The sequence below is a fragment of the Bos indicus genome, unplaced genomic scaffold (genome assembly GCF_029378745.1).
Source record: "Bos indicus isolate NIAB-ARS_2022 breed Sahiwal x Tharparkar unplaced genomic scaffold, NIAB-ARS_B.indTharparkar_mat_pri_1.0 scaffold_78, whole genome shotgun sequence".
NCBI lineage: Eukaryota > Metazoa > Chordata > Mammalia > Artiodactyla > Bovidae > Bos > Bos indicus.
The window spans coordinates 79,005-106,038 of NW_027223737.1; the positions used below are offsets into that span (position 1 = coordinate 79,005).

General features: G+C 46.2%; 2 long non-coding RNA genes across 24 annotated transcripts in view; one reads left to right on the plus strand and one right to left on the minus strand.

The window, feature by feature from the left end:
- Window positions 1-27,034, plus strand: part of LOC139182080 (uncharacterized) — a 55,620-nt gene that overhangs the window by 23,410 nt on the left and 5,176 nt on the right. The window contains exons 3-7 of one of the 23 annotated variants that reach the window (XR_011565653.1): window positions 266-9,396; window positions 19,072-21,804; window positions 22,247-22,341; window positions 23,800-24,632; window positions 25,729-25,764. This is a non-coding gene — a long non-coding RNA (uncharacterized lncRNA). Of the gene's footprint in view, window positions 1-265; window positions 9,397-9,704; window positions 11,362-19,071; window positions 21,805-22,040; window positions 23,126-23,799; window positions 25,765-27,034 lie in introns of those variants that run through there. The other 22 variants (XR_011565652.1, XR_011565650.1, XR_011565644.1 and 19 more) reach the window with 22 other exon arrangements.
- LOC139182081 (uncharacterized) lies at window positions 12,715-16,667 on the minus strand. The gene is made up of 2 exons (XR_011565665.1): window positions 14,600-16,667; window positions 12,715-14,250 (listed from the first exon to the last, which is right to left on the minus strand). It is a non-coding gene; the product is annotated as an uncharacterized lncRNA (long non-coding RNA).

Genomic DNA, 27,034 nt, shown 5'->3' on the forward strand with positions numbered 1-27,034 from the left:
TCCTGGTGGTGCACACCTACCTCAGGCCAGATGGATGCCAGAGAGAAGGATTCTGGGATGTGGTCGGACATGTGGAGTCTCCTTGGGATCTCTCCCAAACTTCTTCTTCTAATAAGTGGAGGCTTAGTAGTTCCGTCTTCCTTGCCAGAAGGTCCTGTCATAAAACAACTCCTGCAAATGGTTACTATAGTGCCTGGCCAGGGTGGGTGGTTACAATCAGTGCGCTTGCCCTAACACCCTGGTCACTGGAACCATCTCTATTTAGCTGGAGAGGAAAGACTCAGCAAGCAGCTGAGAAAAGCTGACCAATCCTGGTTAGAACAAGGTGAGCAGTCTTTGCCAGAAGACCAAGGTACGCCTGACCAGGCTTTGTCTGAAGGACATTGTAGCACTGAACGGCTTCTGCCAGAAGGGCACTGCAGCACGAGAATATACTCTATGAAACATTCCAAAGCAAAAGAAAACATCAAACCAAAAGGCACACGAAGAATATGAGCAAGCTCCATGTGTGGCGAAGAAACAAGAATTTGAGAGGCAAAAACAAGAGACAGGAGAACCTGCAAAGCGCTACCAACACAAGAAATGGAAGTGTTCAAAATGCTGAGTCAGAAGACTCAAAACGGACAAATTTGAATTTACAAAGGGAGTATTTTCTGAAAAAATACCGGAAAAGATTAAAGGGTAAAGATTTGGGGTAAAAATATGAACTTCGTATTGAGTATTTTTGTATGGGGACTGTCCCTCCTAACATGTAACTAAATTTGTCAACATAAACTGGGTTGGAAAGTTATAGGGGGAAACACACACAAACAAAACAGGTGTAGGAGTCATGCCGTTTTCAAATCCTTTCAATTCTCGTTCATAGTTCAGCTGATCGTCGTCCTTGAGACGCGACAAGGACGTCAAGCATCCTTCAGCAAATCGTTGCCAAGTCGTGCCAAATGCCGTTTAAACCGGATTTGCCCGCATTGCTTCATCACGTTCTTTCTTAAAGCAGTACGACATCTTGGGTGCAACGGAAACGAGAAACCAGTTTCTCGTAGCACCAGCAGTCTTTCCTGTCCAAAAGTGCAAACTAGGTTTCACTGCACGCAGACAAATCAGTTCAATGAATTCCTTTAACACGTCTTGGTAGGGTGATTCATTTGGCAGAAAGAGCATCATCTTACCCTCGAGATAAATCCACACAAGGTGCCTTAGGAAGCGCAGGAGGAGGTCTCGTATAAAGGAAATCGTTCTGGCTCTCCCGCCAAACATAATGAATATCGCCTTGCTTTCGGTCAGGCGGTGGCTGGGACTTAATTGACAGGGGTGCCTGAGCGTCTCCGCAGAGAGGCCAGGGTCACTACAGACAGAAGCTGAAAGTCGTTCACTGCTCTCCTAGTGAGGAGAGGGCCCGCGCAGGGTGCAGGGACCCAGGGAAAGCCGCAGGTTTTAAAGCGCTGTGGAAGTTTGAGGGGGCGTGTCGAAGCCTGAGCTGACATCTGGTGGTTTGGGGAAAAAAGTTCTGCAGGAAGCGGGCAGAGGTGTGGGGCCAAGCCAGCTGCTGCATATCCCTTTTTGAATAAGCCGAGCGTGTTTGGAGCTCTGGAGGTGGTCTCTGAGAAGCCGGGGACCGGGACCGTGGGCACATGGGCTACGTGTGTGTGAGAATCAAATCTGGAGGCACTCGTGTCTCGAGAGGGCTGAGAAAGCTTGCTAGGGGTAGTGTCATTGCACCCGAATCCTTGGGCACGTTGTGGCCATCAGAAGCCGTGCAGGGACTCCAGATGGCGGGAGACACCGTTCCCGAAGCTCCTTGAGTGCAGGCGTCTCTGAGGGCGCTGACGGGACTGTCTGTTGACTCTGATGTGGAAGGGAGATGTGTACGTGAGCACTGTGTTGCTTCAGAACCCCAGGAAAGGACCAGAAGGCGTGAGACGTCTGTGTCCTTCGCACATGAAACGTGCTTCCACTGCATCTCCTTGAAGGCGGATGTCATCCTGAAACCTCACGCTGCTGTCGGAAGAAGTGTGGTGGGTGCGGCTGCTCCGCTCTCAAACAAGCAGACCGGCCAGGTTGGCGGAAAGAAGGAAAGTTTGCTTTATTTCAGGCGCCAGCGTGCCGGGGCGGGGGAGGATGCTGGACACCTGTCCAAAGGCCGACTGACCGCTCCCCCACCCAAACCCTTCCTGGCAACCAGTGGGGCAAGAGCTTTTCCAGACAGAAGTGCGAGGGGGCTGCTCTATGCTGAAACAGCACAGTCAGCTGCTATATTTTCGAAGGAAAATACAGGAAAAGAACATTGCTTAAGACTTGTTGCCTGACTAAACAAGGTTAAAACTATCTACTTGCTACTGAGTACTTTTGCACAGGGGTTGTCCCTCCTAACGTGTAACTACATTTGTCAGCATAAACTGGATTGGGAAGCTATTGGGGAAACACACAAAACAGGTGTAGGAGTCATGCCGTTTTCAAATCCTTTCAATTCTCGTTCATAGTTCAGCTGATCGTCGTCCTTGAGACGCGACAAGGACGTCAAGCATCCTTCAGCAAATCGTTGCCAAGTCGTGCCAAATGCCGTTTAAACCGGATTTGCCCGCATTGCTTCATCACGTTCTTTCTTAAAGCAGTACGACATCTTGGGTGCAACGGAAACGAGAAACCAGTTTCTCGTAGCACCAGCAGTCTTTCCTGTCCAAAAGTGCAAACTAGGTTTCACTGCACGCAGACAAATCAGTTCAATGAATTCCTTTAACACGTCTTGGTAGGGTGATTCATTTGGCAGAAAGAGCATCATCTTACCCTCGAGATAAATCCACACAAGGTGCCTTAGGAAGCGCAGGAGGAGGTCTCGTATAAAGGAAATCGTTCTGGCTCTCCCGCCAAACATAATGAATATCGCCTTGCTTTCGGTCAGGCGGTGGCTGGGACTTAATTGACAGGGGTGCCTGAGCGTCTCCGCAGAGAGGCCAGGGTCACTACAGACAGAAGCTGAAAGTCGTTCACTGCTCTCCTAGTGAGGAGAGGGCCCGCGCAGGGTGCAGGGACCCAGGGAAAGCCGCAGGTTTTAAAGCGCTGTGGAAGTTTGAGGGGGCGTGTCGAAGCCTGAGCTGACATCTGGTGGTTTGGGGAAAAAAGTTCTGCAGGAAGCGGGCAGAGGTGTGGGGCCAAGCCAGCTGCTGCATATCCCTTTTTGAATAAGCCGAGCGTGTTTGGAGCTCTGGAGGTGGTCTCTGAGAAGCCGGGGACCGGGACCGTGGGCACATGGGCTACGTGTGTGTGAGAATCAAATCTGGAGGCACTCGTGTCTCGAGAGGGCTGAGAAAGCTTGCTAGGGGTAGTGTCATTGCACCCGAATCCTTGGGCACGTTGTGGCCATCAGAAGCCGTGCAGGGACTCCAGATGGCGGGAGACACCGTTCCCGAAGCTCCTTGAGTGCAGGCGTCTCTGAGGGCGCTGACGGGACTGTCTGTTGACTCTGATGTGGAAGGGAGATGTGTACGTGAGCACTGTGTTGCTTCAGAACCCCAGGAAAGGACCAGAAGGCGTGAGACGTCTGTGTCCTTCGCACATGAAACGTGCTTCCACTGCATCTCCTTGAAGGCGGATGTCATCCTGAAACCTCACACTGCTGTCGGAAGAAGTGTGGTGGGTGCGGCTGCTCCGCTCTCAAACAAGCAGACCGGCCAGGTTGGCGGAAAGAAGGAAAGTTTGCTTTATTTCAGGCGCCAGCGGGCCGGGCCGGGGTGGGGAGGATGCTGGACAGCTGTCCAAAGCGGACTGACCGCTCCCCCACCCACACCCTTCCTGGCAACCAGTGGGGCAAGAGCTTTTCCAGACAGAAGTGCGAGGGGGCTGCTCTATGCTGAAACAGCACAGTCAGCTGCTATATTTTCGAAGGAAAATACAGGAAAAGAACATTACTTAAGACTTTTTTTCTCCCTAGCCAAGGTTAAAACTATCTACTTTGTATTCAGTTCTTTGTACATTGACTGTCCCTCCCAACATGTAACAGTTTTTCAACATAAATTCCATTCCCAAGGAAAACAGTGGCCGCTTACAGCCTGTGTTCAGTCTGACCATCATGTAATTAACATCTCAACTTGTTGCTTCTCTGTCTATAACGTGGCTCTCTGGATATTGCTCAGAATATTATCTATAGCCCTTCAGAAACAGCTAAATATCCTTGACTATGCTTAATCACTACGTTAATTTTAATCTCCTTTGACTCTTCCTTTGCTTTCCCATCTCTCACTTCTTTGATTGCAGGCATTCTTTGACTAAAGTTTTCCTCAGGTAGAAGAAAGGCAGGCACATGGCGGGGCATGGGGCACAAGGACCATAGGATTCTGCTCCTGTTTCAATACCTGTGCTCCTGGAGAAAGGGGGATGCCGCTAAATCATTGTCTGCCCAGAGGGTGTGCAGTTGAGATGCTGAGCCCTTGCGGTACCTGTGTGAAGCCTGAAATGGGGGAATTGTGTCCCTTTGGGAGTGCAGGCTATCTTAGATGAGAGACTGTTGACACAGGCACTGAACAAAACTAAATATGTGCCAGTTGTTGATTGAACAGAATTAGTGGTTTTGACAATATTGGATGTTGGGTCTGGGGGCTCTAATCAATGAAGCCACACTATTATTAGTAGTCATCCAGTATGGAATGCCCTAAAATTTCCCCCAAATCTTAGGCCAGGCAAGGTTCGTGTGTCAAATGGAGAAATGGGGATAATCACCCCTTGAGTAATTAGGGTTTTACAATTTTCATCTTTGAAGACTATGTTTTTATTTACTTTGAAGCACATTAAGTGTTTTAACAAGGGGTGGGGGAGTGGTCCCTTGGATGCTGTTTTATGAAACCAATTCATAATCACAAGAAAACTGGTTTAATTTTAATATATGTTAAAGTGTCTCTGCCCATAAGGGATATTTTAAAACAATGGCTAGTATGACTGGAAATTTAGGCCAGGCATCAGTTAAAGTGAAACATTATATTCTTCTATTTTATATGTAGATGGGCTTCCCTGGTGGCTCAGATGGTAAATAACCTGCCTGCAATTCAGTAGATGGGATTCCATCCCTGGGTTGGGAAGATCCCTGGAGAAGGGAATGGCCACCCACTCCAGTGGTCTTCCCTGGAGAATTCCATGGACAAAGGAGCCTGTAGGGCTACAGTCCATGAAGTTGCAGAGAGTCGGACACAACTGAGCAATTAACACTTTAATTTTTCATATGTAGTTACCTGCATTGCCAGCAGATTTTTAACCACTTAGTCCACTAGGGAATCCCCAGATGTCTTTTTATCCAAAGTATTTCTGCAAACACTTGGACACTCAAAACTCCTCATATATACTATTCATTAAGACAGGATCACACCTGGATATGATGTGGCTCTGACTTCTGGGCTTTTATTTGTAAAAGCATGAGGCAAAGCAAACCTCAGGGGCTCTTACTGGTCAAGAATGAGTGACTAGATGTGGCGGGGGCCAAGCTTGCAATCAACGCTGATGACAGCTATTCTCTCCAGGTTCGAGTGCCCTGAAGTTACAACCCCTACAACTTTCAGAGTGCATTTAGTGCAGTGAGAGTCGCTTCAGTTGTGTCCAACTCTTTGCCACCCCATGGACTGTAGCCCGCCAGGGTCCTCTGTCCATGGAATTCTCCAGGCAAGAATACTGGAGTGGGTTGCCATTCCCTTCTCCCTGACCCAGGGATTGCATTTCAGGCAGATTCTCTATCATCGGAGCCAGTGAATTTAAAGTATGTCTAAATGACTCAGCCTTGGGGAAGATGAATAGTCTCTGAAGAGCAGGGCTGCACGCACTGACATTGGGCTCATTTAAATCTGGGCACATAGAACCTAGAATCCAGGAGGTTCCAGGTGACCTCTGTGCTCATGAGGCTCCCTGCTATTCAGAGCTGTGGCTGATTCCCTCTGGGTAGATTCTGGGGAGAAAGGGCTTGTCTCTGATGAGGCTGGTGTCCTTTCCCATGTCGTCAGCGTCCCCTTTCTCACCTACAGCTTCCTAGTCTCTGTCTCCAATCCCTGCCCACAGTATGCCCACCTGGGGTCCATGTTGAAGCCTCGCCTAGTCTCGGTCTAATCTTTCCTATCCTGCCTATCATATTGTCCAGGCCGTCGACAGCCCTCCTCTGCTTGCTGAGCTCCTGATGAACCACCTGGGAAAAGGCAGGGCAGAAGTGGGAGCTGTCTGCGGTGCTGGAGTGGATCAGCTCAGAAATCTTCCTAGGAAAGGAGGGCCCAGGAAGCATTTACAAGGCAGATCACACTCGTGCTCTGTAGTGTTTTCGGTTTCTTCAACAGGACCACCATGCCTGACAGTGTGAAAACTTCTCCAGCAGGTGTGTTTACTCCATCTGCAGCCCAGATTCTCACCCGAGTGGTCTAACCACAAATGAACATTCCTCACGTCATTTCCTGTTATTGCAATATGTTGTTGTGGTTTTATTTTATTTTATTGGTGCACTAGGTCTTTGTTGCTGTGTGGGGGCTTTCTCTGTGCTGCGAGTGGAGGCTACTCTATTTGGGGGACACATGCTTCTTGTTGTGGTGGCTTCTCTTGTTGTGGAGCGTGGGCTCTAGGCAGGCAGGCTTCAGTAGTTGTGGAGCACGGGCTTAAATGCCCCAAGGCCCGTGAAATCCTCCTGGACCAGGGATGGAACCCATGTCCCCTGCATTGGCAGGTGGACTCTTAACCACTGGAACACCAGGGAAGCCCTACATGCATCTTTCTTGTTACAAGTAACTCTTCTTCATTTCAATGGCTAGACTGAATCTTAGTGCTGTTGTGTAACCAAGTTGTGTCTGAATCTTTTGTGACCCCATGGATTGTAACGCACCAGGCTCCATGAGATTTTCTAGGCAAGAACCTGGAGTGGGTTGCCCTTATCTCCACCAGGAGATCTTTCCAAGCCAGGGATCGAGCCCATGTCTCTTGAATTGGCAGGTGGGTTCTTTACCACTGAGCCACCTGACAAGCCCAGGGGGACCCTGAGGTGTACCAAAAAGGGACTCAGAGCCAGGAAAAGCAAGATGATTGGCTAAAGGAAATCCAGAAGAAATGCCCCATAAAAGTGATTCTAACTACCATGAGGCCTGACTTCCCCACTCTCTCTGAGCCCTCTGGCGAGTCTATCCACAAGCACCCTTTCCCTCCTAATAAACACTTGCTTGCTTCACCATTTTCCATCTCTAGGTGGGGTTCACCTCTACATAGATAATGAGTCAGGGTTTATCAACAGCCATTCACCCTGGTGGTCTATCGCTTAGGATCCAGTGCTCTCCCTCCCACAGCCCGACCTCAGTCTCTGGCCAGGGCTGAAACCCTGCTTCAAGTCACTGCAGGCTGAGATCAGTCTCCTGCCTGGTTGTGTGCTGACCTCCTTCTCCTGCTGGGTTGAGGCTCAGGCCAGGCACAGGGCAGGGGAAGGGCCAGATCTGGAGGAGCGAGGGCCAAGGGATCTGAGCCCCCCTGGGGTCAAGGGCTTGGGGAGGTTTTCAGAGGGCACATTCTGGAGGGGAGCCCTGAGGGGCTCAGTGTGGGGAGCAGGGGTAGCGCTGTGGCACAGACCCAGGAGCTCAGAGGCCTGTTCCTAATGTGAGCAGAGGGGCCCTGGTGGTCTTGAGAGAAGCTGGGGGCATATAGGACCCAGACGCCAGTCTTCAAGGGACTAAATAGGGTCACAGTAGAGGGGAGGAGCAGCTCTTGTGAAGTCTTAAGAAAATGCATTACTGTGTTAGAGGACTTATCAGTGTGGGATGTTTATGACCAAGATTTCAGTCCGCTTATGATTTACACATCCCAACTCTGCCTGCCTAACCAACAAGACTGATTTGAACCTGGAGAGACATCACTGACATGATGGTAACAGTGTTCAGGAGACAAGATTACCAGCTTGCCTTCCTGTACTGGTTCCTCCACTGCAGGAATCAGGACAAAATACAGAAACTGAATTTTTGCTGTTACCAGCAATGCACAAATGTTACTTTCCTACCTGTGTGCCTGTTCGGTGGTTCTTTGTGACCCTTTGGACTGTGGCCCCCAAGGCTCCATTGTCCATGGGGTTTCCCAGGCAAAAATACTGTAGTGGCATGCCATTTCCTACTCCAGGGGATCTTATGCATCCAGAGACCAGACTCAAGCCCCCGCCATGTCCTGCATTGCAGGCATATTCTTTACCCCTCAGCCACCCTGACAACGTGTACACTTCACCCTAAAGAAATAAATGGCATCTGAACTCTCCTGTGGCCTCCTGCCTGTTTCTGTGCTGACTTCCTTCTCCTGGAGGGCTGAGACACCAGGCAGGGGCAGACCAGGGAAGGGCTAGATTGTAACCAAGCAGGACCCACTGAGGCTTTCCCAGAAGAAACCCCTAGTCAAGTCCTCCACCAGCCTTTTGTCTGTAGAAAATCTTTCACCAAATCATCCATTTAGGGGCTTCCCTGGTGGTCTGGTGGCTAAGACTCCACCAAATTCATGGGCTGAAGGTAGGATCCAGGTCGGGGAACAAAGATCCCTCATGCCTTCTGGAAGGATGGGGGAAAACAAAGAATAAATTTCATCAAAGCAGTGAGAGGATCCTGAAGGGGAAAATGTCAAACAAGACAAAATAATACTGAAGCCATCAAACAAAGTCAAGGACTTTTCTTCCTCAAGGTCTCTTGGTAATATTCTGTGCCTTATGTGTGAGCTATTTTGCAGTTACCGAAACCCCCACCAGGCTGAACAAGTGAACTGCTGCCCACAGCAGGTAGACCCCAGACTGGCTGGAACAAGAAGGTTGATGCTGTGGCCTCCCCACTGCCTCAACACCAGCCATGGCTCCATAAACACTAAAGACTCCACATACCCGCTCCAGGCTGGCACTCACGGTCTTGGGGGCACTAGGCCAATGTGGCCCATTTTTCCTAGCAAAGCAGTAAAGCTCTTTCTTTCTACTTCACCCAAACTTCTTTCTTATAGACTTCACTCTGCCTTGGTGTGCAGAGGCTGAATTTGGGTAACAAATTTGGAGTCCCGTGTGGGGTTGGCTTAGGGGTGACCCCCTGGGTGTCCCCTGGCCCCATCACACTCTCTAGATTTTTCCTCCACGCAGCCTCTTTCCAGAAGGTTGGAACGCTGGGAAGATTCCTTCAGAGGCCTGATCCCCGAGGACCCGTGTCAAGAAGGCTGAGCCCCAGTCATACTCGGTCCACCAAGCAGGCAGTGGGGACACCAAGGCGGTAGAGGAGGGAAGAGGAAGGGCCGCCCTAGAGGGTGGGGAGGCCACCTTCGCCTCAAGGATGTTCCTGTCTTCTTCCAGCCCATACCAGCTTGAATTTTGCTGCTCCAAGGAATTATTTTGAGGAAGGAGAAGGACAGCGTCTTGGACATTGAGACATCTTGGCCAGCGTCTGGGTGAGTCCCCCGCCATGTATCTGAGGCTCCTTCAACATGTCCATCTGAGGAACATTTGTTTCCATCTGGGGAACAGTGAGTGTTTGTCTGGTTAGCTTTCATGTTGGAAATCCCACCTGTGAGATCTAAGGACTAAGGTCATGGACTTGGCAGGAGTTGGAAACAGCCACTCTGAGCTTTATGCTTTCTGGTGTCTTCCCCCTCGTATAAGGTTTCCATCAGCTAATGAGGTCTGGTTTGTATGTGGCTCATGGGTGTCCGTTCAAAAATGGGAAGCCCTCCTTTGATTCCCTCTGATAACCACCTAGGACACATTTTGGAAGACTAGTCAAGCCACGGAGAAGGCAATGGCAACACACTTCAGTACTGTTGCCTGGAAAATCCAATGGACGGAGGAGTCTGGTAGGCTGCAGTCCATGCAGTCACGAAGATTCAGACATGACTTAGTGACTTCACTTTCACTTTTCACTTTCATGCATTGGAGAAAGAAATGGCAACCCACTCCAGTGTTCTTGCCAGGAGAATCCCAGGGACGGCGGAGCCTGGTGGGTTGCCGTCTATGGGGTCGCACAGAGTTGGACACGAGTGAAGCGACTTAGTAGCAGAAGCAGCAGCAGTCAACCTACACGTTTAAACCTATTAACAAGGACAAAATAGTTTAACACTATGTAGTCACAATATTCTTTAGACTTCGGAGAATATGGTTGAGATGAAACTCTTTTGAAATTTCAGAACTGGTTTTTTTGCATGTGCAGTTGGAGAGAGATGGCTTGATGACACACTTTAGTTTTCTAGAACACTCGCGCTTTGAGAATAAAGATATTCTTAGGAGAAAAATTGATGTTAAGCCTCAACATGTCCCTCAAGGGGGGAACGATTTGGGAGAATGGCATTGAAACATGTATAATATCATAAAAGGAATGAATCGCCAGTCCAGGTTTGATGCAGGATACAGGATGCTTGGGGCTGGTGCACTGGGATGCCCCAGAAGGATGGTATGGGGTCGGAGGTGGGAGAGGGGTTCAGATTGGGAACACGTGTACACCCGTGGCGGATTCATGTTCATGTATGGCAAAACCAATACAATATTGTAATTAGCCTCTAATTAAAATAAATAAATTAAAAAAAAAACATTTCCCTGAAGTATTCATACAAACACAGCCCACATTGCCTGCGTTTCAGCCTTGGCTTACTTAGAAGGATTGAAATTGAGCCAGGGGAGGGGGGTGGAAGGAGGGAAGAAAAAGATGCGTTTGACCTCAAGTGTGTACATTTGTTATTCTCTCTCTTTTTCATAAACCGACAAGCTTAAATGCAGTGCCTGATTCATGAAATATAAAATGATGAAACAGATCTCTGCTCGTGTGTGTGTCTCAGTGAGTGTCTTTATCTTTAGAAAATATTCCTGAGATTAACTTCTAAATGAGCTCTATTCCATTGACTTAAAGAAAAATAAGTGCTTACAAATTTCTAAGACTCACAAAATCTGAGAAATGTTCAATATTAAGTCTCTGTCTGGTACTGATGTCAGTTTTGCTTGTTTAATTGTGTCTGATTACTAGAGGCACGAGACACCAACATTTAGCCTCAGCACCGACTTTCCTTGTACCTGGTTCTACTGCTAGTCAGTAGGTCACAGCTGTTGCAAAATTTGTCAGCACAAAAGTTGACCCATAGTGATATATTGTCATAAATAACTGAGATAAATGGTAGAAAAGCCTTTAGGTAAGCTCCTTAAAAGAATTATCTTTTGTCTTTTTGGATTCTCGGGAATTTAAACCATTAGAGTTTTGTTAAATTAAGTTCCATGATGAGAATTCATTGAAGAGTTAAATCAGTTTTAGATAAAATACTGAAACATTGACTTGTGAACAAGTCCATGTTTACTTACCTTTGCCTTTTATGAAAAAAACACTAAATATATTTCAGTTTACTAAGTACATATATTGCACTACATAAGGAAAAATTAGCCATAAATTTTTATGTCTTATAGATTATAAAATTTAATGTTGTTAAAGAAAATCAATTGCTTGTTTCTTGGTTTTAGTTTTAAGGCATTTAAAAATGCAATAAGTTTTAATATATGCTCAAAATCTATAATAATAAATATATAAATAAAATATTACATATACAATGATATAATATATAGCATAATAATATATAGTAAAAGATTATATAATATATTGTTATAGAGTACATATTATTATATACAACATATTGATATTAACATAATACATAAATAGATAATATTATAGATAAATTATATGCTTTACATATAATGTACAATGTACATTTATAATACATATTATATATTGTATATATTCTTATTATACATTATGTAACATATATTATATATTGCTAAATATTATATATAACATATTATATATAATTTTTAACATTACTAAAATATATAATTATATATAATGTCATTATATCAAATATTATATATTATATATAATACATTCTTTAGAATCATCTGTTATTCTACCTTATCATTTATACAATTTTATATATAATTGATATATTATATAAAATAATATTTACTATAATATATAAGATAATTAAAACATTAAATATAATATATATTCACATAATATATTATAGTAATAGAATATATCTTAATTATTATCATTAATAATATATTAATTCAATTGTAATAAAAATAAAATTTATATTATATATAAACTTTAAAATTCATGTACAAATTTAAAATATAGATTATATAAATTATAATTTATATTGACATTTAATTACTATAATATCATTATATTATACTAATATAATATTAATATAATATTATAATATTCAGAAAGCCATAACAATATGTTAAGAAAGGCCAGATCTGGGTCTTTTTGTCCCATGGACAAAACGTTCACATCAGGAAGCCATTGGAAGGTTTCTATGCACCCTTTTCATGCGCGCACTTTATCTTCTAGGCTCCAATTTCTCCTCTGGGCTCCATTGGTATACATCCTGATTGGGATGTGATTTGACGTCAGAAATTGCCTTCTCAAACCATCCAGTGCCACCGCAGCTTCTCTGCATATTCGGCTACTGAGGCAGGATTTTCTCAAAACCTGTCTGGTCTCAAGTCCACAGTTTGAGCCTGTGGACCTCCACTCCCCTTCCCGTTTCTCTGAACCACATCTGCACCCCAGCACCCTGGCCTCCACCCCCGACAGAGGGCTCCTGTCGACTCCTACCCCCACCCTTGCACTTTCTCCTGCTGGAGACCCACTCCCACTCTAGGGTCCATGGGAAAGACCCTGGGCTGGACATCAGGCAAACCACACCAAAGAAACACACCATCCACTGCACTGCATTTACTTATATCTTTATTTTACTCAGGTATCAAGTTCCAATTTTTTTTTTTAAGTTGTAGATGGAGGGCACCATGGGTCGGGGGAGAGGGGCATGGACAGGGTGTTTTGGGATGCAAGAAGAAGGAGTCTCATCGGCGGGATTCAGAAATAAGAATGTAAAGCAGAGTACATAGCAATGTAATAACCATCTGTAGCCCTCATGGGGAGCATTCGCGAGGGATGAGGCTTCCCATTTCAAAGAAAACTAAAGATTCAGCAAACTTCCAAGATATTGCTCTGGAGGGAAAATAAGGCTCAGTTCAGCTCAGTTCAGTTCAGTTTGTCAGTCGTGTCTGACTCTGTGACCCCATGAATCGCAGCACGCCAGGCCTCCCTGTCCATCACCATCTCGCAGAGTTCCCTTAGACTCACGACCATCAAATCAGTGATGCCATCCAGCCATCTCATCCTCTGTTGTCCCCTTCTCCTCCTGCCCCCAATCCCTCCCAGCATCAGAGTCTTTTCCAATGAGTCAACTCTTCGCATGAGGTGGCCAAAGTACTGGAGTTTCAGCTTTAGCATCATTCCTTCCAAAGAAATCCCAGGGCTGATCTCCTTCAGAATGGACTGGTTGGATCTCCGTGCAGTCCAAGGGATTCTCAAGAGTCTTCTCCAACACCACAGGTCAAAAGCATCAATTCTTTGGCGCTCAGTCTTCTTCACAGTCCAACTCTCACATCCATACATGACCACTGGAAAAACCATAGCCTTGACTAGACGGACTTTAGTTGACAAAGCAATGCCTCTGATTTGAATATGCTATCTAGGTTGGTCATAACTTTACTTCCAAGGAGCAAGCGTCTTTTAATTTCATGGCTGCAGTCACCATCTGCAGTCATTTTGGAGCCCAAAAAGATAAAGTCTGACACTGTTTCCACTGTTTCCCCATCTATTTCCCATGAAGTGATGGGACTGGATGCCATGATCTTCGTTTTCTGAATGTTGAGCTTTAAGCCAACTTTTTCACTCTCCACTTTCACTTTCTTCAAGAGGCTTTTGAGTTCCTCTTCACTTTCTGCCATAAGGGTGGTGTCATCTGCATATCTGAGATTATTGATATTTCTCTTGGCAATCTTGATTTCAGCTTGTGTTTCTTCCAGTCCAGCGTTTCTCATGATGTACTCTGCATAGAAGTTAAATAAGCAGGGTGACAATATACAGCCTTGATGTACTCCTTTTCCTATTTGGATCCAGTCTGTTGTTCCATGTCCAGTTCTAACTGTTGCTTCCTGACCTGCATACAGATTTCTCAAGAGGCAGATCAGGGGGTCTGGTATTCCCATCTCTTTCAGAATTTTCCACAGTTTATTGTGATCCACACAGTCAGAGGCTTTTGCATAGTCAATAAAGCAGAAATAGATGTTTTTCTGGAACTCTCTTGCTTTTTCCTTGATCCAGAGGATGTTGGCAATTTGATCTCTGGTCCCTCTGCCTTTTCGAAAATCAGCTCGAACATCTGGAAGTTCATGGTTCACGTATTGCTGAAGCCTGGCTTGGAGAATATTGAGCATTACTTTACTAGCATGTGAGATGAGCTCAGGCGAATCCCAGTGCACAGATTGGTACCCTTGTTGCAGGAGCAGAGACCCCTTCCAGGGCCCAAACCTGGGCCCTTGTCTAACACTTAGAAATGAATTGTTGGAGGAGACACATGTGCTGACAAAGCAAGAGATTTTCTTGGGAAAGAGCACCCGGGTGGAGAGCCATAGGGTAATGGAACGCAGGAGAACAGCTCTGTCACATGGCTTGTGGTCATGGGTGTTATGGTGATGGGATTAGTTTCCGGGTTGTCTTTAGCCAAACATTCTGACTCAGAGTCCTTCCTGGTGGTGCACACCTACCTCAGGCCAGATGGATGCCAGAGAGAAGGATTCTGGGATGTGGTCGGACATGTGGAGTCTCCTTGGGATCTCTCCCAAACTTCTTCTTCTAATAAGTGGAGGCTTAGTAGTTCCGTCTTCCTTGCCAGAAGGTCCTGTCATAAAACAACTCCTGCAAATGGTTACTATAGTGCCTGGCCAGGGTGGGTGGTTACAATCAGTGCGCTTGCCCTAACACCCTGGTCACTGGAACCATCTCTATTTAGCTGGAGAGGAAAGACTCAGCAAGCAGCTGAGAAAAGCTGACCAATCCCGGTTAGAACAAGGTGAGCAGTCTTTGCCAGAAGACCAAGGTACGCCTGACCAGGCTTTGTCTGAAGGACATTGTAGCACTGAACGGCTTCTGCCAGAAGGGCACTGCAGCACGAGAATATACTCTATGAAACATTCCAAAGCAAAAGAAAACATCAAACCAAAAGGCACACGAAGAATATGAGCAAGCTCCATGTGCGGCGAAGAAACAAGAATTTGAGAGGCAAAAACAAGAGACAGGAGAACCTGCAAAGCGCTACCAACACAAGAAATGGAAGTGTTCAAAATGCTGAGTCAGAAGACTCAAAACGGACAAATTTGAATTTACAAAGGGAGTATTTTCTGAAAAAATACTGGAAAAGATTAAAGGGTAAAGATTTGGGGTAAAAATATGAATTTCGTATTGAGTATTTTTGTATGGGGACTGTCCCTCCTAACATGTAACTAAATTTGTCAACATAAACTGGGTTGGAAAGTTATAGGGGGAAACACACACAAACAAAACAGGTGTAGGAGTCATGCCGTTTTCAAATCCTTTCAATTCTCGTTCATAGTTCAGCTGATCGTCGTCCTTGAGACGCGACAAGGACGTCAAGCATCCTTCAGCAAATCGTTGCCAAGTCGTGCCAAATGCCGTTTAAACCGGATTTGCCCGCATTGCTTCATCACGTTCTTTCTTAAAGCAGTACGACATCTTGGGTGCAACGGAAACGAGAAACCAGTTTCTCGTAGCACCAGCAGTCTTTCCTGTCCAAAAGTGCAAACTAGGTTTCACTGCACGCAGACAAATCAGTTCAATGAATTCCTTTAACACGTCTTGGTAGGGTGATTCATTTGGCAGAAAGAGCATCATCTTACCCTCGAGATAAATCCACACAAGGTGCCTTAGGAAGCGCAGGAGGAGGTCTCGTATAAAGGAAATCGTTCTGGCTCTCCCGCCAAACATAATGAATATCGCCTTGCTTTCGGTCAGGCGGTGGCTGGGACTTAATTGACAGGGGTGCCTGAGCGTCTCCGCAGAGAGGCCAGGGTCACTACAGACAGAAGCTGAAAGTCGTTCACTGCTCTCCTAGTGAGGAGAGGGCCCGCGCAGGGTGCAGGGACCCAGGGAAAGCCGCAGGTTTTAAAGCGCTGTGGAAGTTTGAGGGGGCGTGTCGAAGCCTGAGCTGACATCTGGTGGTTTGGGGAAAAAAGTTCTGCAGGAAGCGGGCAGAGGTGTGGGGCCAAGCCAGCTGCTGCATATCCCTTTTTGAATAAGCCGAGCGTGTTTGGAGCTCTGGAGGTGGTCTCTGAGAAGCCGGGGACCGGGACCGTGGGCACATGGGCTACGTGTGTGTGAGAATCAAATCTGGAGGCACTCGTGTCTCGAGAGGGCTGAGAAAGCTTGCTAGGGGTAGTGTCATTGCACCCGAATCCTTGGGCACGTTGTGGCCATCAGAAGCCGTGCAGGGACTCCAGATGGCGGGAGACACCGTTCCCGAAGCTCCTTGAGTGCAGGCGTCTCTGAGGGCGCTGACGGGACTGTCTGTTGACTCTGATGTGGAAGGGAGATGTGTACGTGAGCACTGTGTTGCTTCAGAACCCCAGGAAAGGACCAGAAGGCGTGAGACGTCTGTGTCCTTCGCACATGAAACGTGCTTCCACTGCATCTCCTTGAAGGCGGATGTCATCCTGAAACCTCACGCTGCTGTCGGAAGAAGTGTGGTGGGTGCGGCTGCTCCGCTCTCAAACAAGCAGACCGGCCAGGTTGGCGGAAAGAAGGAAAGTTTGCTTTATTTCAGGCGCCGGCGGGCCGGGGGGGCAGGATGCTGGACACCTGTCCAAAGGCCGACTGACGGCTCCCCCACCCAAACCCTTCCTGGCAACCAGTGGGGCAAGAGCTTTTCCAGACAGAAGTGCGAGGGGGCTGCTCTATGCTGAAACAGCACAGTCAGCTGCTATATTTTCGAAGGAAAATACAGGAAAAGAACATTACTTAAGACTTTTTTTCTCCCTAGCCAAGGTTAAAACTATCTACTTTGTATTCAGTTCTTTGTACATTGACTGTCCCTCCCAACATGTAACAGTTTTTCAACATAAATTCCATTCCCAAGGAAAACAGTGGCCGCTTACAGCCTGTGTTCAGTCTGACCATCATGTAATTAACATCTCAACTTGTTGCTTCTCTGTCTATAACGTGGCTCTCTGGATATTGCTCAGAATATTATCTATAGCCCTTCAGAAACAGCTAAATATCCTTGACTATGCTTAATCACTACGTTAATTTTAATCTCCTTTGACTCTTCCTTTGCTTTCCCATCTCTCACTTCTTTGATTGCAGGCATTCTTTGACTAAAGTTTTCCTCAGGTAGAAGAAAGGCAGGCACATGGCGGGGCATGGGGCACAAGGACCATAGGATTCTGCTCCTGTTTCAATACCTGTGCTCCTGGAGAAAGGGGGATGCCGCTAAATCATTGTCTGCCCAGAGGGTGTGCAGTTGAGATGCTGAGCCCTTGCGGTACCTGTGTGAAGCCTGAAATGGGGGAATTGTGTCCCTTTGGGAGTGCAGGCTATCTTAGATGAGAGACTGTTGACACAGGCACTGAACAAAACTAAATATGTGCCAGTTGTTGATTGAACAGAATTAGTGGTTTTGACAATATTGGATGTTGGGTCTGGGGGCTCTAATCAATGAAGCCACACTATTATTAGTAGTCATCCAGTATGGAATGACCTAAAATTTCCCCCAAATCTTAGGCCAGGCAAGGTTCGTGTGTCAAATGGAGAAATGGGGATAATCACCCCTTGAGTAATTAGGGTTTTACAATTTTCATCTTTGAAGACTATGTTTTTATTTACTTTGAAGCACATTAAGTGTTTTAACAAGGGGTGGGGGAGTGGTCCCTTGGATGCTGTTTTATGAAACCAATTCATAATCACAAGAAAACTGGTTTAATTTTAATATATGTTAAAGTGTCTCTGCCCATAAGGGATATTTTAAAACAATGGCTAGTATGACTGGAAATTTAGGCCAGGCATCAGTTAAAGTGAAACATTATATTCTTCTATTTTATATGTAGATGGGCTTCCCTGGTGGCTCAGATGGTAAATAACCTGCCTGCAATTCAGTAGATGGGATTCCATCCCTGGGTTGGGAAGATCCCTGGAGAAGGGAATGGCCACCCACTCCAGTGGTCTTCCCTGGAGAATTCCATGGGCAAAGGAGCCTGTAGGGCTACAGTCCATGAAGTTGCAGAGAGTCGGACACAACTAAGCAATTAACACTTTAATTTTTCATATGTAGTTACCTGCATTGCCAGCAGATTTTTAACCACTTAGTCCACTAGGGAATCCCCAGATGTCTTTTTATCCAAAGTATTTCTGCAAACACTTGGACACTCAAAACTCCTCATATATACTATTCATTAAGACAGGATCACACCTGGATATGATGTGGCTCTGACTTCTGGGCTTTTATTTGTAAAAGCATGAGGCAAAGCAAACCTCAGGGGCTCTTACTGGTCAAGAATGAGTGACTAGATGTGGCGGGGGCCAAGCTTGCAATCAACGCTGATGACAGCTATTCTCTCCAGGTTCGAGTGCCCTGAAGTTACAACCCCTACAACTTTCAGAGTGCATTTAGTGCAGTGAGAGTCGCTTCAGTTGTGTCCAACTCTTTGCCACCCCATGGACTGTAGCCCCCCAGGGTCCTCTGTCCATGGAATTCTCCAGGCAAGAATACTGGAGTGGGTTGCCATTCCCTTCTCCCTGACCCAGGGATTGCATTTCAGGCAGATTCTCTATCATCGGAGCCAGTGAATTTAAAGTATGTCTAAATGACTCAGCCTTGGGGAAGATGAATAGTCTCTGAAGAGCAGGGCTGCACGCACTGACATTGGGCTCATTTAAATCTGGGCACATAGAACCTAGAATCCAGGAGGTTCCAGGTGACCTCTGTGCTCATGAGGCTCCCTGCTATTCAGAGCTGTGGCTGATTCCCTCTGGGTAGATTCTGGGGAGAAAGGGCTTGTCTCTGATGAGGCTGGTGTCCCTTCCCATGTCGTCAGCGTCCCCTTTCTCACCTACAGCTTCCTAGTCTCTGTCTCCAATCCCTGCCCACATTATGCCCACCTGGGGTCCATGTTGAAGCCTCCACTAGTCTCGGTCTACTCTTTCCCATCCTGCCTATCATATTTTCTAGGCCGTCGACAGCCCTGCTCTGCTTGCTGAGCTCCTGATGAACCACCTGGGAAAAGGCAGGGCAGAAGTGGGAGCTGTCTGTGGTGCTGGAGTGGATCAGCTCAGAAATCTTCCTAGGAAAGGAGGGCCCAGGAAGCATTTACAAGGCAGATCACACTTGTGCTCTGTAGTGTTTTCAGTTTCTTCAACAGGACCATCATGCCTGACAGTGTGAAAACTTCTCCAGCAGGTGTGTTTACTCCATCTGCAGCCCAGATTGTCACCCGAGTGGTCTAACCACAAATGAACATTCCTCACGTCATTTCCTGTTATTGCGATATGTTGTTGCGGTTTTATTTTATTTTTCTGGTGCACTAGGTCTTTGTTGCTGTGTGGGGGCTTTCTCTGTGCTGCGAGTGGAGGCTACTCTATTTGGGGGACACACGCTTCTTGTTGTGGTGGCTTCTCTTGTTGTGGAGCGTGGGCTCTAGGCAGGCAGGCTTCAGTAGTTGTGGAGCACGGGCTTAAATGCCCCAAGGCCCGTGAAATCCTCCTGGACCAGGGATGGAACCCATGTCCCCTGCATTGGCAGGTGGACTCTTAACCACTGGAACACCAGGGAAGCCCTACATGCATCTTTCTTGTTACAAGTAACTCTTCTTCATTTCAATGGCTAGACTGAATCTTAGTGCTGTTGTGTAACCAAGTTGTGTCTGAATCTTTTGTGACCCCATGGATTGTAACGCACCAGGCTCCATGAGATTTTCTAGGCAAGAACCTGGAGTGGGTTGCCCTTATCTCCACCAGGAGATCTTTCCAAGCCAGGGATCGAGCCCATGTCTCTTGAATTGGCAGGTGGGTTCTTTACCACTGAGCCACCTGACAAGCCCAGGGGGACCCTGAGGTGTACCAAAAAGGGACTCAGAGCCAGGAAAAGCAAGATGATTGGCTAAAGGAAATCCAGAAAAAATGCCCCTTAAAAGTGACCCTAACTACCATGAGGCCCGACTCCCCTACTCTCTTTGAGCCCTCTGGTGTGTCTATCTTTCCCTCCTAATAAAGACTCTGATTGCTTCACCAATTTCCATCTCTAGGTGGGGATTCACCTCTACATAGATAATGAGTCAGGGTTTGTCACCGGCCATTCACCCTGGTGGTCTAGTGGTTAGGATCCAGTGCTCTCCCTCCCACAGCCCAACCTCAGTCTCTGGCCAGGGCTGAAACCCTGCTTCGAGTCACTGCAGGCCGAGATCAGTCTCCTGCCTGGTTGTGTGCTGACCTCCTTCTCCTGCTGGGTTGAGGCTCAGGCCAGGCACAGGGCAGGGGGAAGGGCCAGATCTGGAGGAGCGAGGGCCAAGGGATCTGAGCCCCCCCTGGGGTCAAGGGCTTGGGGAGGTTTTCAGAGGGCACATTCTGGAGGGGAGCCCTGAGGGGCTCAGTGTGGGGAGCAGGGGTAGCGCTGTGGCACAGACCCAGGAGCTCAGAGGCCTGTTCCTAATGTGAGCAGAGGGGCCCTGGTGGTCTTGAGAGGAGCTGGGGGTGCATAGGACCCAGACGCCAGTCTTCAAGGGACTGAATAGGGTCACAGTAGAGGGGAGGAGCAGCTCTTGTGAAGTCTTAAGAAAATGCATTATTGTGTTAGAGGACTTATCAGTGTGGGATGTTTATGACCAAGATTTCAGTCTGCTTATGATTTACACATCCCAACTCTGCCTGCCTAACCAACAAGACTGATTTGAACCTGGAGAGACATCACTGACATGATGGTAACAGTGTTCAGGAGACAAAGATTACCAGCTTGCCTTCCTGTATTGGTTCCTCCACTGTAGGAACCAGGATAAAATATAGAAATGGAATTTTTGCTGTTACCAGCAATGCACAAATGTTACCTTCCTACCTGTGTGCCTGTTCGGTGGTTCTTTGTGACCCTTTGGACTGTGGTGCCACAGGCTCCAATGTCTAAGGGGTTTCCCAGGCAAAAATGCTGTAGTGGCGTGCCATTTCCTACTCCAGGGGATCTTACTCGTCCAGAGACCAGACTCAAGTCCCCAGCATGTCCTGCATTGCAGACATATTCTTTACCACTCAGCCACCCTGACAACATATAGACTTCACCCTAAGGAAATATGGCATCTGAACTCCCATGTGGCCTCCTGCCTGTTTCTGTGCCGACTTCCTTCTCCTGCAGGGCTTAGAGGCCAGGCAGGGGCAGACCAGGGAAGGGCCAGACTGTAACCAAGCAGGACCCACTGAGGCTTTCCCAGAAGAAACCCCCAGTCAAGTCCTCCACCAGCCTTTTGTCTGTAGAAAATCTTTCACCAAGAAATTCATTTAGGGGCTTCCCTGGTGGTCTGGTGGCTAAGACTCCACCAGTCAAATTCATGGGCTGAAGGTAGGATCCAGGTCGGGGAACAAAGATCCCTCATGCCTTCTGCTGAGGATGGGGAAAAACAAAGAATAAATTTCATTAGAGCCCTGAAGGGCAAAATGTCAAACAAGACAAAATAATAATACTGGAGCCTTCGAACAAAGTCAAGGACTTTTTTTCCTCAAGGTCTCTTGATAATATCTGTGCCATATGTGTCAGCTATTTTGCAGTTACCAAAAGCCCCGCCAGACTGAACAAGTGAACTGCTGCCCACAGCAGGTAGACCCCAGACTGGCTGGAACAAGAAGGTTGATGCTGCGGCCTCCCCACTGCCTCAACACCAGCCATGGCTCCATAAACACTAAAGACTCCACATACCCACTCCAGGTTGAAACTCATGGTCTTGGGGGCACAACGCCAATATGGGCCAATTTTCTAGCAAAGCAGTAAAGCCCTTTCTTTCTACCTTACCCATACTTCTTTCTTACAAACTTCACTCTGCCTTGGTGTGCAGAAGCTGAATTTGGGTAACAAATTTGGAGTCCCGTGTAGGGTTGGCTTAGGGGTGACCCCCTGGGTGTCCCCTGGCCCCATCACACTCTCTAGATTTTTCCTCCACGCAGCCTCTTTCCAGAAGGTTGGAATGCTGGGAAGATTCTTTCAGAGGCCTGCTCTCCGAGGACTCAGCTCAAGAAGGCTGAACCCCAGCCATACTTGGTCCACCAAGCGGGCAGTGGGGACACCAAGGCGGTAGAGGAGGGAAGAGGAGGGCCGCCCTAGAGGGTGGGGAGGCCACCTTCACCTCAAGGGTGTTCCTGTCTTCCTCCAGCCCACACCAGCTTGAATTTTGCTGCTCCAAGGAATTATTTTGAGGCAGGAGAAAGACAATGTCTGGGACATCGAGACATCTTGGCCAGCATCTGGGTGAGTCCCCTGACATGTATCCGAGGCTCCTTCAACATGTCCATCTGAGGAACATTTGTTTCCATCTGGGAAACATTGAGTGCCTGTCTGATTAGTTTTCATGTTGGAAATCTCACCTGTGAGGTCTAAGGACTCAGGTCATGGGCTTGGCAGGAACTGGAAACACCCACTCTGAGTTTTATGCTTTCTAGGGTCCTTCCCCTCGTTAAGGTTTCCATCAGCTAATGAGGTCTGGTTTGTATTTGGCTCATGGGCGTCTGATCAAAAATGGGAAATGCTCCTTTGATTTCCTCTGATAACCTCCTAGGACACATTTTGGATGACTGGTTAACCTACACGTTTAAACCTATCAATAAGGACAAAATAGTTTAACACTATGTAGTCACAATATTCTTTAGACTTTGGAGAAAATGGTTGAGATGAAACTCTTTTGAAATTTCAGAACCGGTTCTTTTTACATGTGCAGTTGGAGAGAGTGTCTTGATGACACACTTTAGTTTTCTAGAACACTCACCCTGAGAGAACAAAGATATTCTTAGGAGAAAAGTTGATGTTAAGCCTCACCATGTCCCTAAGTATTAATACAAACACAGCCCACATTGCCTGCGTTTCAGCCTTGGCTTATTTAGAAGAATTGAAACCGAGCCGGGAGACGGGTGGAAGGAGGAAAGAAAAAGAAGCCTTTGACCTCAAGTGTGTACATTTGACGGTTCTCTCTGTTTTTCATCAACTGACAAGTTTAATTGCAGTGCCTGATTCATGAAATGTAAAATGATGAAACAGATCTCTGCTCGTGTGTGTGTCTCCGTGTGTGTCTTTGTCTTTAGAAAATATTCCTGAGATTAACTTCTAAATGAGCTCTATTCCATTGACTTAAAGTACAATAAGCGCTTACAAATGCAGTATTTCTGAGTCACAAAATATGGGAAATGTTCAGTATTAAGTCTCTGTCTGGTACTGACATCAGTTTAGCTTGTTAACTGTCTGATTACTGGAGACACGAGACACCAACATTCTTCCACTGTACTTAGTTCTACTGCTAGTCACTAGGTCATACCTGGGGCAAAAGTTGTCGGCAAGAAAGTTCACTCACACTGATAATCTCATAAATAACTGAAATAAATGGTATAGAAGCTTTTAGGTAAGCTCTTTAAAAGAATTATACTTTGTTTTTTGGACGCGCAGGAATTTAAACCATTAGAGTTTTGTTAAATTCAATGATGAGAATTCATTGAAAATGTAAATCAATTTTAGATAAAACAGTGAAACACTGAGTTCTGAACAAGTCTATGTTTACTTATCTCTTCCTTTTATGAAAAAACACTATATATTTTTGAATTTATTAAGTACATATCTCGTGTGACAAAAGAAAAATTGTGCCCTAAGATATGCATGTCTTATACGTTTTAAAATATACTCTTGATAAAAAAATTAAATTGCCTATTTCTTGATTTTCAGTTTTAAAGGATTTTGCTAATGTGATATGATTGAACATCTACTAAAAATAAATGGGAATTTCAGCCTCAGAATCAGTCCCTCCAATGAACTCCCAGGACTGATCTCCTTTAGGATGGACTGGTTGGATCTCCTTGCAGTCCAAGGGACTCTCAAGAGTCTTCTCCAACACCACAGTTCAAAAGCATCAATTCTTCGGCGCTCAGCTTTCTTCACAGTCCAACTCTCGCATCTGTACATGACCACTGGAAAACCATAGCCTTGACTAGGTGGACCTTTGTTGGCAACCCAATGTCTCTGCTTTTTAATAGGCTGTCTAGGTTGGTCATAACTTTCCTTCCAAGGAGGAAGTGTCTTTTAATTTCATGGCTGCAGTCACCATCTGCAGTCATTTTGGAGCCCCCCAAAAATAAATTCTGACACTGTTTCCCCATCTATTTCCCATGAAGTCATGGGACCTGATGCCATGATCTTAGTTTTCTGAATGTTGAGTTTTAAGCCAACTTTTTCACTCTCCTCTTTCACTTTCATCAAGAGGCTCTTTAGTTTTTCTTTACTTTCTGCCATAATGGTGGTGTCATCTGCATAACTGAGGTTATTGATATTTCCCCCGGCAATCTTGATTCCAGCTTCTGCTTCTTCTAGCCCAGCATTTCTCATGATGTGACTTTAGCAAGAATTGCGCACATTTCAGGATTGATTAAGATTAAATATAAGTTAATTGAGTAAATGACTTTTATTATTAATAGTAAGCTGCAACAATTCTGGAATTTGGTTTTCTTTCTCTGGTAACAGACAAAGTTTTCTGGAATATGAGCTGCCTTGGAGAACAGATGGTAAGTCTCTTTCTCTAGCTAACTCTGAGTGTTCCAGAGGAACTGTGAGGCATCTCAGAGGGAAATATTAGATTAACTAGCATCACTGGTATGTTAAATACCAAGGGGAACATTATCAAGTGAATGAGAAGCCTTCTCAGGTTATACTGGGATGGATATTATTAACAGAGATTTGCTAAAAAAAAAAAAAAAATTATGGAATTCTTACAAACCTGGTAGGTCCCAGTGTCATAATTAGGACATACCAGGGCATACCAAGTTCTGCTACCAAGTCATAATTCTGGTTATTGTAACCAAGTTTCTTAACCCATTACATTCTGCTCAGTTGTATCACTATATCTTTCAGTCTTTAAGTCAGTCACACATAGTTATTGTACTCTGATGGTTTTGCAAAAGGTTTCATCTCCGAGAAGATTCATAGGAGAGACCATTTTGACAAGCACTGATGTCTGATCAGTTTCACATTATACCAGGCAACTAACTGGATAAGATATTTTAAAATCCCAATTAAAAAACCCTGCTGGTATTATAAAAGTGTTTAACAAAAGATGAAATACTGAGTCAACTTGTAAATATAGTTTTATAGCAAAAGAGACACTGATATATAGAACAGTCTTATGGACTCTGTGGGAGAGGGAGAGGGTGGGAAGATTTGGGAGAATGGCATTGAAACATGTAAAATATCATGTATGAAACGAGATGCCAGTCCAGGTTCGATGCATGATACTGGATGCTTGGGGCTAGTGCACTGGGACGACCCAGAGGGATGGTATGGGGAGGGAGCAAGGAGGAGGGTTCAGGATGGGGAACATATGTATACCTGTGGCAGATTCATTTTGATATTTGGCAAAACTAATACAATTATGTAAAGTTTAAAAATAAAATAAAATTTTTTAAAAATAGGGAAAAAAAAGTAAATATAGTTTTAAAGTTTATGGTTTTTTTTTTTTTTGCTCTGAAATATCATTGATGCGTTAGCTTTCTAGATAAAGCCCAGCCCTTCCCCTCAAGCTACTAATGATTGACAGCAATTGAATAAATGCCCTCTGTGAGTAAAACGAAAATATGTTACTTTTCTCTCGTTTGGTTTCCCCAGAAGTTAGAGATGCTTAACTCTGAGCAGCCTTATCAGGTAAATAAAAATGACTGTCTCCTGACATTTGCAATAATCTTCATATTTGGGGGCCCTTACGAAGACAGAAATCTGAAAGCAAAATCAAATGGCAGGATTTGGGCCTGGACTTCCTGAGGTTAGAATGGTGTTGGTTCCTTGTTTTCTGGAATTCAGTCTGAGACTCTTTTTTGTACATATGGTTTTATGATTTACTTATTTACGCATTCTTGGAGGCTGGTCTTTGACGTAGCACACAGGCTCTTCATTGCTAGTGCGGGCTTTCTCTAGTTGCAACACTAATTGTGAGCGAGACAATTCAAGCTCTAGCCTCACAGCAAGGACCACTGGGACACCGCATATTTATCAGATGGAAATACTTGAAAACTCATCTTGCTTGTTGCCCTCTAAAATAGGAGGACTCTTTTGAAAAATATCGCAAATCATTAATCATTATCCTCATTGTAATATGCTTTCATATTTTTCAAATGTTTGTCCAGGGGCTATGACAAGGTGGGGTTGGTCCTCCCGGCCGCCGCCCCTGGCCTCGTGCATGGATGCATGGGGTCGCTCCTCCGGGCTGCTGCCCCTGACCTCGGATGTGGGGTAGCTCCTCTCGGCCGTTCCTGTGCTGTGGCAGCCTGGCACTCTCGGCTGCTGCCCCTGACCTCAGACGCAGGGTAGCTCCTCTCAGCTGCCGCCCTGACCTCGGACGTGGGGTAGCTCCTCGGCCATTCCTGCACCATCGCAGCCTGGCACTCTCGGCCGCTGCCCCTGACCTCGGACGTGGGGTAAACTCCTCTTGGCCACTGTCCTTCGGGCATGGGGTCCTCTCAGCTTCTGCCCCTGACCTCGGACGTGGGGTAGCTCCTCTCGGCTGCGCTTTAGTGTGCGGGGAGCTTTAGTGTGCCGGTCGCAGCCGCCTGCGCTTTAGTGCGCCGGTCGCAGCCGCCCACCCCACATCCAAGGAGCGGTGGCTGCGAGGGCACAGGAGGGCCTAGAGGAGCTATCCTATGTTGAAGGTCAGGAAGGGAGGCAGTGAGGAGATACCCCTCATCCAAGGTAAGGAGCAACGGGTGCGTTTTGCTGGAGCAGCCGTGAAAAGATACCCCACGCCAAGGTAAGAGAAACCCAAGTAAGACGGTAGGTGTTGCAAGAGGGCATCAGAAGTCAGACACACTGAAACCGTACTCACAGAAAACTAGTCAACTTATCACACTAGGACCACAGCCTTGTCTAACTCAATGAAAACTAAGCCATACCCGTGGGGCAAGCCAAGACGGGCGGGTCA